Raw genomic sequence first — 17,111 nt, forward strand, 5'->3', positions numbered from 1 at the left:
AATAAATCCAGAATATTTTATAAATGTAGTACAAATTAATAGCAGGGGGAATTAGCAGAATGAACAGATAACTCTCAAAAGTATATTTTACCTCTTAGAAAAGTTGCCTCTTCCTCAGTGTGTTTATTCCTTGCTGCTTAGCCATCATCCTATACCTGCAATCTGGTCCGTCATTGTCTTCTTCTGTCCTTTGTATCTGTCTCAGCCCACTCCATGGGCAGAGCAGATGAAGGTCACTATGTAACTGTGTTTATGGCGCCCCTCCCCCCACAAACACACACCAACCCTCCTTCGGCTGATGGCCCCAATGACAGGGAAGGTCCAGGTAATCACAGCTTGTAGGTGTCTGTGTGCAAGGATGCTTCCTCTGTGCTCGTGTGTGTATGTGTCTCTTTTCATACTGCGAGAGTAGATGACTATGAAGTGTATCCCACTGAGTTGGAGTGGACCTGAAGAGAGTTCAGGTCTTTTCCTGCTCTGATCACAGAGTATGTGTCTGGTCGGCCACAGCCCGGTGCTGTACTGTGTTTATCATCGCAGGATGTCCTCTCACAAATGGTCGCAAACTTTGTTGTTAGCCTTGCGTTGGCTCTCACTCAAAGTATTATCCTCCACATTGTCATGTTCCTGCCAAAGGGTAAATACTGTACCTCTGTGCTGCATTTCATGGCAGTTTAGGTTAATGGTAAACAATTTCGTATGGACTTGCATTTTTTATATAGCGCTCCTGCAGACACATATTATTTTGAGTCAGTTTTGAATGAATGAATTTAATCCATGGGAATCACCAGATGCCCCCACGATATGATATCATCACAATACTCATCACGATGAGATCTTAGATTTTAAAAATAAAAAATTTAAAATTTTGCGATAAGATATATTGCGATATATTTTTGTGATTTATTACCTTTTATCAACTGCAAATTATGCAGTGTGTCAACATCTGTTTTATCTACAGTTTTCACTCTGTTCATCTCAGAGTTTTTATTCACATATCTTGAGGTCAGAGGTCAAGGGACCCCTTTGAAAATGGCCATTACAGTTTTTCCTCGCCAAAATTTGCATTTAGAAGTGGGTCAGGGTAGATGTTCAAGCTCTGACACAGAAGACCAAGAATTGTGTCCTGCATCTCAGGTGTTGTTATGTTCAGAATTAAAACTATTGGTTATGTTTAGGGAAAAATTAAGAGTATTTTTAGTGGTATTAAAAAAAAGGTTAGCATTCCCCGTCTCATGTTTAAAGTCAGCAAAGACTTTTAAAATATTTAACCAAGACCATGATATTTCCAAACCTTAAAGGGTAGGTTCAGACAATACCCACATGCCAAACGTGCATTGAAAGCATTACTGGTCCCCACTTTGTGTTACTGTCCCTTTGCTGTGGCTCAGGCAGCATGCAAACAAAGTGCACGGTGGCACAGAGACGAGAATTTGTACTAAAACCACTCCACCTTTGGAGTACTTGATTTGTCTCGCTCAGGCTGATGAATACTCATATTACCTTCAGCTGGACATAAAATATTTTGGATTTTATATCTTTTTAAAAATACCTTCATCCAGTACGGACTGGAGGAACAACTACAGTGATCCGTAACTTTCAATGTACACATGAACATGTGAGTGTAGTATTACGATAGACTTGGACAAATGCAAACCTAACTTTAAACTAAGTGGTTTGAGTTGTTTAAACTCCCAACAGATGCCTTGTGTGGCAGACCCCTGTCTCCTGTCACACTCCTCTCACATCGCTGCAGTCTCCCTCCAGCCCGCCGACTCCAGCGCTGACCTCCTCTATGAGGGTAGCAGCCTGGGCTCGGCCCCTTCTCTGCCCCAATGCATTAAACATTGATGGAGCTGTAAGGGAAGGCTGGAGCCTGTCTCCTGCTCCGGTCTGGCCCTCGCCTATAGCAGGTCTCTTCTCTGGCTGTAACCCGTCTCCTTTCAATTCCTTTCCCTCCCTTTGTGATTTATATCATTGCTACTGCTGTGGTTATTTGAATGTGGTCAAATGGAGCTGTCTGCAGCAATTGCTGCTCAGTATAAGAGACACATCAAATCTCAAGAAAAGAGAGTGATAAGTGTCTGCTGCTGCCTGTGGCCAGTTGCACAGTACAGAGACGTGACTTCCTGGAAATGAGAGTGTATTTGATTCCTGCATTTGCATCTCCGTCTGTCTATGTGTGGTGCATTTATGTTATGCATTATGACTCTTACCACAGAACACGGCTATATGAAAGGAAGTGGTAGGAGACACAAGACGGCAATAATTTCCTTTCTTTATCAGTATGTGTGTGTGTGTGTGTGTGTGTGTGTGTGTTCCAGTACTGCTGCATAACATGAGAGCATGATCTTAACACCTTGCTATCACTTTGCTTTCACCTTTATATCATTAAACAATTGGTTTAAAAGTAAAATCAAAATAAGTGTACATGCAGTGAGTACCAAATCTAAGTAGGCTACAAATAAATCAACATATATCAACAGTTTGTGTGATATCTTAAGAAAAGTTATTTCTCATTTTTCATGCATTTTCCTACGAATGCCCAGCGACACGTGACGCACGTGTCAACTTCCACCCCGGTCTTTTCAATATAAATTTCCGTCTTGACAGGAAACAACTGGTTAGGTTTAGGCAACAAAACGACATGGTTAGGTTTAAAAAAAGATTGTGGTTTGGGTGAAAATAACTGCTGAAGTGGTGTTACTTAAAGGACTAGTGTGTAACATTTAGGGGGATCTATTTGCAGAAATGGAATATAATATTAATAAGTATGTTTTTTCTTTTGTGTACAATCACCTGAGTTTTCGTTACCTTAGAATGAGCTGTTTCTACAGTCATACAGAACGGACAAACCAATCTCTGTCAACTTTTCCTGCTTGGACCTATGTCGATACTGTTACTCCCCCACTCTCTTTCTTGCTTCACTACTCACTCACTTCCAATGTACACACATACTCTAAGTACTCTACTCTTACAACAACTGGCTCTAGAGAGGGTCATTCACGTTTTTGTGTCGGACACCATAGTTCTTCTACATGCTTGGCACACAGGAGAAGTTGTAATCTGCAACTTCACCGCTAGATACCGCCAGATCCTACACATTGTTCCTGTAAGTACGGAAGTTATGTGAAAAATAAATTAACGTTACACATTTATTTTGTGGGGTATATACAAATTACAGTACATTACTTTTGGTAGGTATAGCTACAAACAGTGTATGAGAACAGCCTGATAATTATATGTTAATGTCGATGTCACAAAAATCCACAGGGCCAGCAGAACAGCTCATAGTGACAAGTCCAAAACACTTACAGATCCAAGAGGGATTTAGTTGCCTCCACCCTCCCTCAGCCATCCTTACCCCACAGAGCCTTGCCCTGGGAGATCTGCCCCACAACCGACAAGTGGTGGAGTTCAGCAGCATACCAGACCAAATACTGAGTCCTGTTAAGACTGTTAATGTATTTATAGAGTGCAATGTGAGCCGGGTACGGGTATCAGACTGTGGGAGAGTGAGACGTTGTAATCTAGCATTTGTGAGAATCATCGTGGTGTTTGCGAGATCTCGGAGAAAGCACGTCTGTGTTTTCATGTGTGTGTGTGTGTGTTCATGCAGTGTGTGGATGTTTATACATGGCTGGAGCGGGCTTGTGTTAATCAGGATCATGTCTGATTATGTGGCCATAGGGCATGGAGGGTTTATAGACAATGCTTGTGTTTTGTGCTGGCAGACTGGTGTGTCGGGTCCTGAGAAAGTCTACTGGCGGATCTGCGCTGGCCCCTCTGCCATACAGGCAGCCCTCAGGCAAACTTCCATACAACACGACTGAGTACAGTAGGGCTATTCTCTCTGTTCTGAACTACACAAAGCAGAGATATGATACATCCTGCAAGCTCTCTTTAACACAACACACACACTTTAGAAAATAAGATCAGAGTGATATAATGCAAAAACAAAAGGAGATAAAAAGGTTATGATTGCAATAAAGGTTCCTTCAATTTTTGTTTGGGATTTTTTTACACCTAACAATCAGATGTGATAAAAATCATCTGAATTGGCAAAACTAAGCTTAAGGTTTCTCTTTAATTTGAGGACGCTCAGACCAGTTGTCTGCTTCCAGGAGAGAGAATCACATGAGAATAATCCTAAGTGAAATAATCACAGCTCTGAGCAACAGCGAACGGAGATGAATAAATAAGGCTGACTAAATAAATGATCAGTGATTGTTTGGCTCTAAGTGCTGTTGCTGTAGCTCAGCATCCTGATTTAGTCGGAGCCTTCAGCCATCCCTCAGCGGAGCTATGGTCTTAGCGGAAGAGAAACGGCTAAAAAGCCCCATTCTTCTTCATACCTTCAATATTCAATGAGAGCGCTAATTGCACCGTGCTGAAAGAAAGAAAAAAGGGAGGGGGAGGCGGAGCGGGGAGGTGGGAGATGGGAGGGATCTACTGGCTAATGGTCCGTAGGGGGAAAATAAAGGAGAGGAAAAAAGGGGGATTTAAAAAGTTAGACATATCCTCAGGAGGTTCCTTCCTCTGTGTTTTTTACCTGTGCGTCTCTTAGCTATAATGCTAATGCTCATTAGCCAGTCTGTGTGATATCCGGCGAATCGCGGCTACTGTAAGCGACCGTCACCGGGAGCGCTCTGGCGAATTGAGTGCATCCAGTGGTTACGCACACGCTCTTCTGTTGTCAGCCGGAATTCTTTTTTTTTTTTTTTTTCTTTTTTGTTTTTACCTCAAAAGTTAGTTGGGGAGATATCTCGGAATATATTCGCTCAAGGTGCACCCATTTGTGAAGACGAATTGGGGGGATGCATATGCATTAAAAAGTCTTTGTGTGTATGAAATGCAAGCGCAGCACTTTAGCCTTCCCTCATCCTTCCACCCCCGTTTCTCCCTTTAATCTTTGGCTGAGTTATAATACAATAAGTCCCTATAATCATTGGATCTCCTTCTCTCGACTTACCTGGGATAAATGAATGGGTTTAAACAGGGAAGTAGAAGAAAAAGGGAAAACTATTTTACCATTGTTTAAAAAAATAAACAATTGTTTAATTAATTTTTAAATTGAATATGCAACTTGTGACCAGCAGGGGCAGCGTGTGCAGGACGTGTGTGTCAGGTAGCAGGCTGCAGCGTCTCCTTCTCCTCTCCCCTACAGTCAGCCCTTTCACTGTCCCCTGGTATACGGCAACTGAAATACTGCTGATCGGAAGTTTTTCTCATAAATCATGCCATCCACCAAACAAAGCAATAAAGATGTTTGTTTGCATTATTGAAGGAAAAGTATTGCCTTGGGTCAGCTTTAAGCAGCGGTGTGTGCGTGCATTCACACATTCTTAAAAATACATGTTCACTTGCTTGCCAAGTATTTTTTGCTTGAAAAAAAAAAAAAGTAATTTGCTTAAGAAAAGCATATTTTGTTGAGTTGACTCTCACAGTAATAATATTTTTGATTGCTCAGCCAATCAGAAATGAGCTGCCTGTGTGTGTTTGAGTGTGAAAGTGGTGGTGGTGATGGGAGGGGGCACATACTGGATATATATGTTTGGCTGCAAGTCTGTGCTTGTGGATGCGAGTGTGTGCTCCTCTATGTTCCAGTTTTGTCTTTGGGGATCATTTACAACTCTCGACAATTTTATAACAGCCCATTCCGTGCTATTTATATTGATCACACATGCTGCCAAGCACAGGCTCAGAACACAGGCTTTCCCTGAATTCAACTCTCCTCTTCATCTGCTTTCCTTTCAACAGCTTCTCTTCCTTCACATTTTTTTTTTTTTACATTGATACAGAATCCCTTTCAAAAACCTTTTTTTTTCACTGTGGTGTGTGGTTATGTATTTCTTAAGAAGATGAGATGATACTGTATATATCATGTAGTTACGGAATTGCAAGCTTATCGTACAGGCACCCAGTGTCCTATGCTGTGTTTTCAGTGCACACACATCAAATCAAAAAAACAAATCCGTGCCTTGTTTCGTTACACTCACACTAATATGATTCCTAATATAGATAACATATAGATACGAATGACTGCCCCTTACATGACCCTCTGGCTTGTGCGTGCTGTGACGAAGCGTGTGTTATGTGGTCTCTTTCTTTCTCCTATGAGTCACACAGATACCCAGATAAATGCACACAAGTGAAATATGTTGGTTGAAGTGAATATAATTAATTTTACTGAACTTTAATTAATTAAATAACTCAGGAATAAACTGTAAATGATAAAACAATTTTTCAATGAGTGCCTTGGACACAAAATGTTGAACGCGTACATTCAATATCATGGCAATAGCAATGTATCCTCATACAACAGTTTGTATGATATCTTACGAAAAATTGTTCCTCATTTTTCGTGCGCTTTCCTACGAATGTCTAGCAACACATGACGCATGTGTCAATTTCCGCTCCAGTCTTTTCAAAATAAACTTCTACAGTAAACAACTTAGTTAGGTTTAGGCAACAAAACTACTCGCTTTAGGAAGAGATCATGGTTTGGTTTAAAATAACACTGGAAGAAGCGTAACTTAAGTACGGAAGTTACGTGAAAAAATAGTTATCTTTTCTAAAAAGATGATGGTCTGTGTTGAAATAATTCTGGATGTGGCGTCGCTCCTTATACTTCCTGGTTCACAATTATGTAGATTACATACAAATTGATTTTGTGGGATATATACGCATTACAGTACATTACTTTTCATAGGTATAGCTATTAACAGCCTGGCAAGAGTGAGGATACACAACGTACCTGTGTAAGATCATTTCCGCCTACTTGCTAATTAGAGAGCAACTCAACCCAGGTCTCTATCAATAGGATCCTCCACTCAGTTGGTCAGTCAACAGCATTCCAGCTTAAGCTTGAAGCTGGTACACTCATTAAAACCAAACCAAAGTATTTAGTTCGCGGTCGCGAGGCTTGCGTGCGATTCATCGCTGTATGTGTTTGTGTGTGTGTGTGATGAAAGCGTATAGGCCCGTCCCCAGTTGTGCTGTAACTTAACCTGGTACATGGGAGTCTGTTCTGGGCTCTTGGCTCTACTCTCGTGGCCTTCAAGCATTCGGCACTTCATCTGAGAAGGAGTTTGTGAGGGGTTTCTTGAGTGCTTTGCATGGCCAACACACTCCTTTCTAACCGAGATAGTTCCCTAGAAGGCCAAAGCTTCTCCTGTTTCCCCCTTGAGAAAGTCTAAACACAAATAATCAAGCGTCAAGACACCGAGACGGGCCTAAAGGAAATGGGAGTCATTGCAAGTAGAAGGTGTGCACTGGAGGACTCGCGTATAAGAAACTGAAAGACATTTAAAAAGGACATTACCCTTTTGTTGTCTGCCTACTTTTAATACTTTTTACGACCCTGTTTACTCTGCCTCCTCACCCTTTCCTCTCCTCCCTCTCTGTCGCAGGAATGACTAATAGTAAGTGGCTTTCTAGAGGGGTGCTGCAGAGTGAGGGGGGTGAGAAACTACCTGCTTTTGTTATCTTAACACCCAGCGGCATGCGAGAGACAACCATCAAACATCCAGCTCCTCACTTGACATGAGCAGACTGCGCTGATGTGGAGGGAGCTGGCAGTGACATGGTTGGTGGAGTGAGAGTACGCTGCATCCTGGGCCTGGCAGCTTTATGAGCCCAGGGGGAACCATAAAGACACGCAGGCTTCCAGGCCCTCAGCTGCTCCCTGTGTTAGGGTTAGAAAAGCATGGGGGGGACAGGGACAGGATGCCTGTTTGGTCAGAGTTCATTCTTATCTGAGAAGGGTCTTCCCATTCACAGTAGCAAGAGTGAAAGAGGGTTACTTCTATAACCAACTAAAGCTGCATTCATATACACATACTACCACGAACTTCCCTCTTTAACAGATAAAATGTAAACCGCATCAAAGTCACACAAAAAGGCAACTACAATGTAATAAAAACAAGTGGTCATGTGCAGACACAAGCGCACACAGGAGCACACTAGGAGAAAAGATGATTTCCTTCTTCTCACATACCTGTGGCATGTCGCTGACAGACGGATGGGTCAGTGTTTGTTTTAGTAGCCAGGTCTCTGGATGACAGGAGGAAGCTCTGGGAGAGCTGTATCAGTGTTTAGACAGATACTACTGGGCCTGAAAGACACACGCTGTCCTCAGGCCTTCAGGACACTGCTCATAGAGCGAGGCAAAGGCCACAAAGATATCAGATGATGTGCTTAACACCAGCCCTGTCTCCTAAAAGTAACATTGCCATACAACTAAAATGCATTCTCAATTATTATTGGAAGGAAACGTATTGCCGTGGATCACATTTGACTTTGACGTACCAATTCTTTTGTAAAGTGGGATTTATGCTTGCCGCATCCGCAAGGGTCGCGAGTGTCCGCACGGCCAAAGTGACGTCACACCAGCAGACACGGCCCTTTGCAGGGATTCCTTGCGGCAGGTTTTTGCCTGTCCGTGCATATCCAAATTTTTCTAACGTTGTGGATGGGCTGTGAAAATGGAGAACTTTGAAGAGCTTTGAGAATGTCTGTTTTCCGGGAGGAGAAACAGACAGAGTATAAAAGATCCTAACGTTTCCTCGTCACGATTCCATGTCCGTGCAACCGTCCTTGCGGAGAGTATAACTGAAGCTTAAGTCCGCGGACGGCTGCAGCAAGTGAGGTAGTACGACGAATGACGCGCAGATCAGGTGACGTAGTATATCAAGCGACCGTTAATGAAAGTTATGTGAAATAATAATGTTATTGAAAGTTACGTGATATAATAACGAGTAACAAGCGAGTCCACTACGAGCGGTGGGTGATGGGTCTAACTAATACTGGACTTTCCCCCAGGAGACCGCTGTTCATGTCCCGTGTGAAACTAAATAATTTGACTTTTTACTAAACCTAACCCAGTAGTTTTATTGTCTAAACCTAACTAAGTAGTGTCGTTACATTTTTTGTTTCAATTTACAATGTCAACCAAGTGTTTAAAACAGTTTAAAACTGCAAATGTAATCCCGGAGAAAATGTGTTTCCCTCGAAACGTAATTGATATTGCATTTTAGATGTATGGGGAAGTCATTTTGTGGGAGAGAGGGTTGGCTTAGACGTGACATGGTCAGTTAGTATTGCCAAATAATTTGGGAATATTTACACTGCTTGATGTAGCAGATGGGTAGTTTTACTGTGTCAGGACCATTTCAGTTAGTGTAAGTCCTAAACTTGCTTTTAAATAAGTCTGTAATTTCCCATGCAGCTTATTAAGACCCATTACATGGACCGGTGGTAAACCCTGCCCATTTAATCGCTAACAAATACCATTAGGCAGAGGACCGTTTTAACATGGCCAATGATTTTTTACTATGTGTGTTTGCCCTTGTTTTCCCAGCTTTCATTGTGACTGGAGGTGGCCCACTTGGCAGGAAGTTTAACAGTGTTTTATAGAGTAACCCTCATTGTCCCAACCTCCTCATGGTAAGGAGTTAATGGGACCAGGTTGAGGAGGAGACGGAGACACACGGCGAGGAGCACAGACAGGTTTAGACACAATGGGAACACACACACTGCAGGTCTGCATGTGCATCTATCCCACTGATGGAGAACAGAGACCTCACCATCTGCAACTCCAAGGCACTGAGATACACCCACACACACACACACACACACTCTTACATCTATACATAGAGTAGTTACAAAGTCACAGTTTAAATGCATATTAAAACTAACAGAACAAGAGGTACTGGTGTTGAAAGACATCCTGCAGAAATGTTAATATAAAAACAATGCTGTGTGTCTCTGTTGTCATGACTAAATGCTACTGGCTGAGCGACACGGTGGAGGAGATATGAGTCAATGTCAGCCATGATGGTGCAATCGCACGCTGTTTCTGTTGTTCAAGGCGTATGAGCGAGCGTTCCCTTTACAACCTCTGACAGTAAAGTGTGAATCATCAGTTGTTTCATCATCATCATCACACTCTGCCTCCCTCAAAACACAGTATGGGGGTTGTGACCGCTCCAGCCTTGTTTTCTAGTAATGTGTGTGAGCCAACCAAGAAACACGCTTCATCCTCCTTTTTCTCAAACCATCCTACCCCTTCTCTGTCTCTGTCATGCTTCTCACGCTCTCTGCTAAAGCATGGTTTAGAAAAAAAAAAATGCAGCTTCAACTTAAAGTGCATTTAAAAATAAATCAATCTATTCTCATTGTTCAGTAGTATTTAGTTTTGAGCTGCAATGATTAATCGATTAGTTGTCAACTATTAAATTAATCACCAACTATTTTGATAATTGATTAATCAGTTTGAGTAACTTTTCTAAGAAAAAAAGGCAAACATTCTCTGATTCCAGCTTCTTAAATGTGAATATGTTCTGGTTTCTTTACTCCTCTATGACAGTAAACTGAATATCTTTGAGTTGTGGACAAAACAAGACATTTGCAGACGTCACCTTGGGCTTTGGGAAACACTGTTTGACATTTTATAGACCAAACAACTAATCGATAAATTGAGAAAATAATTGACATTGAAAATAATCGTTAATTGCAGCCCTAATTTAGTTTGCATTGTTACAAATTTTCCAAGTTGAGTTTCAATTTAAAGCCGGCTTTTTCTGCAGATTAGAATTCACACAGATTACGATCAGGTTTCCTCTTTAAAACACAACAGCTTTGTATTTAAGACTCAAACAGCATTTGTTCTGGGAATGTTAATGAATGAAATTAGCATGTGGAGCAGTGATGTGCGGTTTGAAATCCTCATCTCTATATTACACGTAACAAGAGCAACCACAGCTCCCTTACCTGCTTCTAACAGCTCCTGAGGCCTGGGGGGTGGGGGGTTCCAAAGATAACCTGTGGTAAAGATGGTCACACCGAGGTTCACAGATGTGTGTGAATGCTGGATAGTGTTTGTGTTTTTGTGTGTGTGTGTGTGTGTGTGTGTGTGTGTGTGTGCACACCTGCAGGCGCAAACCTACATCCGTGGGGGGCCAAGAAAAGGAAAAGAGAGAGGTGGGTAGAGAAGTTTCTGTTGCCACCGATACCGTATCATTTGTCACCACCTGAAAAGTCACTGCTGCTGCTGTGCAAACGAAAACACTAACAGACTCCGAACATCTGACATGTTCCGTTGAGCGAGCTTACATAATGAATGTTGGTTTTCGGCAAACTGTCTTGACAATGAATTAACTGGATTTATTGCAATAGTACATAGTGACCCAGGCTTTCAGAGACAAAACACTAATGCATCCCGTTATGTTGGCATGCTGCCGTTTGTGTGTGTTTTGGGAAGGCATTTTATTTATAGTTCATATTGTTTGACATTTCTAAAAATGTATTATTTGTGAAACGGGTGTATTGAATTGCCTCGGAGGCACCGTTTTCAAGCCCATAAACAAATGTTGATACATGAGAATTAGGATGGAGTATTTGAGGGCTTAACATTGCGAGGCTCCTCCTGCCGTGTGTACAAATGAAAATAAAACATCCTGTTCATTTTGGAAGTGTGTGTATAATATTAGGGGATGCACAAGTGTGTGTTACTAAAAGCAGAAAAAACAATCGATACAGTGAAGACTGACCGGGAGACTCAACCGGAAAAGAAAGAATAATCACCACTTTTATTACCAAAATAAAGTATAACCACAGGATTGGCTCTACTCTGTTTCTTTAATCCTCAGATTACAGCAGATGGTCAATATTGACCCTGCTGGTGGACTTGATCTGTCACAGGTTGCAGAGAAAAAGAAATCTGTGATCACCTTTAACAGAAGTGTATTTATATCCAGTTTTTATTTAAGGAAGTATTAGGATTACTTACTCACGGTGAGTAATGTACCCTCAAATGTCTAATTTCGTGTCCTACAGTTGTGTTTGTTTTCTTCGGTAACGTGATTGTTCAATATGAGCTGCACCTTCCCAGCATTGCGGAAAGAATGGTATCTATTTCTGTTCCTTCCTGCCATGGCTTCGAGCAGGCATCCATATCTTACCATAACCCCATCGTCGTTCTCTCTAGACCCATATCTCTGTCAGCCTCACAGAGTGAAACGCTGCTTCCTGTTTGGTTTGTCCAACCAGTGCCTCTTACTGGCTGCTCTAATGTTCCTATGTCAACTTTGACCCTACTTAACTGAAACCACTATCAGCGCGGTCCGCCTCAGTCACAGGAAGTCATGCTCTGAACTCGTGGCCTCAGAGATGGTTACGAAAACAGGTAACAAAGAGTGAAAAGCAAAAATACACTGAGTGGGAACACATACCGTAACACTGTGCAGACGCTTTCAATGGAGGAGACGTGCACGCTAAAGTACAAATACAGACAGAACAATAAAAAGTAGTGATATTAGAAAACAGATTGATGTTGGTTTCACATGGCTATATATAATTGATGTTGTGGAGAATGGGTTTGTATGTCCTCTTCCCATTTAGATTAAACAAACAGCTTAGGGTTTCGATCGCTTCTGGAGTCTATCTGCGGTATAACCATCATCTTTCATTCACCCTTTCAGAGATGTTTTCTATTTGACTGTCTCCTCCATCCTCCTCCACTTCTGGTGTACTCTAAACCACGACACTCCCACACAGAGCGCTGCAGCCCGGCAGCTGAAGGGTGAGACGACAAGTAAAAAAATTTAAAAAGACAGGCCTCTTTTGGCTTAGTTACCGCCACAGCAGCAGTCACACACACACAGCTATCAGGCGCTAAGTCTCACGCTGAGTCTGAGGATGGAAGACGTGCGCTCCAGATAAAACTCAGTCTCCTGAGTTATGATGTTGCGTGTCTGTTCTGCTGTTACGGATCAAAAAGTTGAACGAACTGACAAAATATCTGTCGGGAATCTTTGATGAGTGAGAAATGTTAAAGAAAGTAAAGAGGAGGAGGAGGACGAGGATGGGCGAGAACTTGCATGTGTGCATCTCTGTGGGAGTGGGAGAGTAGTTGAGATGAGAAAAGATGAAGAGACTGAAGATATGAAGGAGAGACAGACAGCACAGCAGACCACTGAGTGTCTAAGAAAGTGAGCGTAGCACAGTATCCATCAGCCTTAATAGAAACATGCACCGGCCCATTATGGAGAGGTGTTTGAGAATAAATCATCTAACAGGCCCCTTTTCAAAGCATTACCCTGTCAAACCTAATCTAACCTACCTCTGTCTGCTCTCCCATCCCATGCCGCACCCCCTCTCCTCTCTCCCTTAGTGAGCAAAGCCGTTTGCCGCCTCAGGCAAGGGCTGGGAACATAAGAGCAAAGTCACAGCAGAGCCGTGGATACGAGTCACCACCACAGTGTCTCCTCTCAGACTGCATGCTTTGCTTCACAGGAAAAAGGCCCACATTGTGAACCAAACACTCGGGGTTAACTCCATCAATATGGGTTCGGTCACCCGGCGCAATATTTAAGCCTCAAAAACGTCACTTTTACAAGCACACTTTGAACGGGTAATTTGTAAATTAATTTGTTTGCGAATTTGACAAGAATTTTTTGAACAAGAACGCCGGAGCCTTTGGAGAACAAAAGGGAAACAAGTTAATAGTCTTTGATGTGACCGCTGCTGCAGTGAACATGGATGAGAACTGCCTTCCTCATGTCTCCTCTGTGTCTGTCACACAGTGTGGTTTTCACCACAAGACACATCCCCTATCCTTCTGGGAACCATAAGGCCAACCTCTATGACAGCACGGCAAAGCAACAAATAGACTAGCGCAGAGACTCTGACCGCGAGAAAGGAGTTTTAGAGAAGGATGCAAACTGATTGTATCTCTAATGCTGCTTAAAGGAGGGACTAATTGTGTCTGCATGCACAGAAGCTTCAAATCAGATATATAACAATCACACTGTTTGAGCAGGCTTTTTTTTATTTAATTAAGTTTGAGTGCAAATTTGAATTTTTTGTTTTTACCTGCATATTCACAATTAACATCGTAATGACTTGGCAGGGTTTCTGATACATGAGAACTGTTTCGCACAGGTTTGCACTTCCGTTCTCACTTAAGGACAAGCCCCATTGATCGGTTGGATATGGGGCAATAAGCCTCGTGTGTTTTTCCATGGCTCCCACCAGTGCTGAAGCAGGCCGATGCTCTGGGCGGCTATATGTGTGTGAGACGGCTCGGCCCGCTGACTGACAGCCCTGGATAAGGGATAGTGTGTCTGCCCTCAGTGCCAGCACAGCTAGAAGTGATAAACACCGGCAACCTGATCCAGAGACAAGAGACGCCTCTGCCTCCGACAGAGTTCAAACTTAATGCACTTCTATTCTTCTTAGCCAAGTCCAGATTCGCTTGGCTCTACCGTGCTGAGCCTAAAGCTGACATGGCCCGGCCAGGTGGAGGTCGGCAGAGGCGATTCCAGCAGCTTTTCTGACCACCTTCTGATTGGCTTTTCCCATCTCATCCCCAGTCTGACACACCATCACCGTTCCAATCTGTCTGCTGCCTCTGCTTTACAGCTTTCAGTCGCCATTATTCCAAAAGCTTCTCCTATTCAATATTCCTATTGCGCCAACAGGACCTGAGCATTCTCACTGGTCTGGAATATTTATGGAAAGTTTATTTTATCTGTTTTTTATTGCTACTCTTGTACAAATAGGCCCCCATAGAGTCCCTAGTCCCTGCCCTTGCAGTAATGGCAATGTAAACATGGGAAAGTAATTTGAATTCTAACAAAGTGGAGATTAGCTGGTGACAGTTTGTGGCATGGGCGATTATTTCTAAAATAATCCTGTTTTGATATGCATCTGCGTCCCGGCAGGAATTTTCAATTTGTTTTCCCATTGCCGCATGTAAACAAGCTCTAGTGTCTCCTTATCATGGCGTCGCACGGACAAGGAAAGAGCGTATGCCTGCCCCCCCACCCCCCTCTTCCCTTCTTCCATCTCACCACACAACCTGTCTCCTCCATCCTGCTGCATCTGGTTAGAGCCGCTGAGCAGCCGCGCTTGTCTGGGTTTCAACAAGTCTCTTTATCGAGAGCAGGTAGGGGGTTTTATGTGTGTACCTGCAAGTCATTTGCAAACATGAAGTCCTCAAAACGCACCCCCTGAATATGTTCTGCTTGAGGGGTTCTGCCCATTCCCCGTCTGAATAGGCAAATATGCAACATGGCAAAATGGCCCACCCTACCCACAGGCCTGGGGCATGTGATAAATGTTTACACTTTTGATTGTCAACTAGGAGTTATGGAAATAATTGACTATTTATTTGAAATACTCGCAAAAAAAAAAAAATCCACTTTAATTTAAAGTTACGGACTTCATCCAAAATATTACTGAAAAATGCGATAATATAAAGATTTATTGTCATAAGTTGGCTCTGTTGTAGACGTTTACTAGAGAGGAGGTATTCATTCATTTCACATGGCGCCTGTAGAGGTGGTAAAGTCCTGAGCAGTGAGATATTTGCTATTTGCTTATACCCGCCTTTCATGTGGATAGAAAGCCAGGGGGCTATTTATCTCTCACTGATTGATTGCTCTTGCCTGAAGCTAATCAGCATGTAGCTTGTTGTGTCTTAATGTTTATGGGGATTATGCGAGGATAAACATGGTAATCCCCAATGTTGTGCAGGACTTCCAATTATCACGCTGCTTCACCAAAAATAAGGTCACCATAGATTTAACCTATTAATACAATATAAGCCAGCCGACATCCCTCCGCTGTTAATTTCACCTAAATTAAACCCGACTTCAGACCCAGATCCGAACCCACAAGAACCTGGCTGGGAGTCAAAAGTGACTCATCTCCGCTACAGCAGGTTGTGATTGGAGCTGACCAGCTAGGTTAGGCTGTGGTCACCGCCGTGACTGAGGCAGGCTTCCTTACAGATAGAGATAACAGGCAGAGGTGAATGTCTAGTCCATGCTGACAGTCTGGATCGATTAGGGATGGATCACTTACACGCAGCGATCGTTACAACCCCACCCCAGCGCTCAGGTGGAGCCACGGAGTGACTCACAGCGGCAGCACAGAGAGGTGATGGTCCTGACTGAATTGTGCCCTTGCCAAGCTACATTTAAGAGTTATGTATACAACTTCTGGCAAAAGTATCCTGCAATCTCTGATTGACAAAAACTGCATGATTGATAAACCTCCTCTTTCCACGCCATTAAGGGTGTGTGAGAAAAGAGGATGCGGAGTGGCCTGGCTCTCGCTGCTAGAGCCACCTCCATATCCTCCCCTCATTAATCTACTCTAATACATTCACTGCAAAGAGCTGCTTTCCCGCTGAAGAGCAAGCAGGCCTTAAATTACAATACAGAGGAGTGGAATCATTACTACCTTTAATGTTCCCAATCTAATTGAGGCATTAATTTAAGTAGAGTCTCCAGTGAGGATTATTCATAACTGCTTTTTAATTTAGAAGGGTGATCAGCGGAAATATTCCCCAGATCAGAGACAAAGTCCCTCCTCTGGTTTCCCCTTTTGCCGCTTTTCAAAGCCCCTTGACATTCGCAGGGTGAAGCGAGAGGATACACACAGCAGAAGAGAGCCGTCCCTGCTATTTAAACAATAAACACAAACACTACAGTGCAGCTCCTTTGGTGTGTTTCCTTTTCATGTAGCGCAATGTAATGTAGGCCTAATGTTTCTGCACAATGTGTGTGCTGCACAAAGAGCTGAATTACAAGGGACAAAAATCTATTATGCCCAGAAAATTATATTTTGCACAGGGCCACAGAATCAACCTGTACCCTATGCTGAACTATACTCAATATTGTGGTATTTTAAATTAATATGATTGATTTTGATATATCATATTTTTCATATTGATATCAAGAAGAAAAGGTAGGTGCCTCATCACTAGATTTTGACACAGAGCAGGCCTCAAATATTTGATAACAATGCAGGGACCCATTAGGGACAACATCATTTTATTGTTTTTAGTTAAATGGTGCAGCTTCCCAAATAAACATGCATTAGCCAAATTTCCCCAAACAGAAATACTTATGATGATAAACTGACCATTTATTGCAAATGGTTAGGCAGTCAGATTTCAAAGAATCTGAGCGACAATGAGAAGTTTCTACTCGGTGAAGTAATATTCAAGTGTATTACACACACGAGTAATAGTATAAAGAATTCAGGTAACCTATGAACCAAACTATGAATGTTAGATCATACGTAGCAAAAAACAAGCT

General features: G+C 42.6%; 1 protein-coding gene and 1 long non-coding RNA gene across 4 annotated transcripts in view; one reads left to right on the top strand and one right to left on the bottom strand.

Annotated features, from left to right (window-relative positions):
- The window catches only part of LOC119476233, a 480,685-nt gene that overhangs the window by 206,263 nt on the left and 257,311 nt on the right, over window positions 1-17,111 (bottom strand). The window lies entirely within an intron of this gene.
- mafa (v-maf avian musculoaponeurotic fibrosarcoma oncogene homolog a (paralog a)) overlaps window positions 1-17,111 on the top strand; it is a 94,785-nt gene that overhangs the window by 32,441 nt on the left and 45,233 nt on the right. For 2 of the 3 annotated variants that reach the window (XR_005203972.1, XM_037749571.1), the window contains one exon: window positions 3,735-4,006. The exons of the other annotated variant lie outside the window; for it this stretch is intronic. The gene's annotated coding sequence lies outside the window, so the exon portion shown is untranslated. Of the gene's footprint in view, window positions 1-3,734; window positions 4,007-17,111 lie in introns of those variants that run through there. 3 annotated transcript variants of the gene reach the window in all.

This window comes from Sebastes umbrosus, chromosome 2 (assembly GCF_015220745.1).
Source record: "Sebastes umbrosus isolate fSebUmb1 chromosome 2, fSebUmb1.pri, whole genome shotgun sequence".
Taxonomy (NCBI): domain Eukaryota; kingdom Metazoa; phylum Chordata; class Actinopteri; order Perciformes; family Sebastidae; genus Sebastes; species Sebastes umbrosus.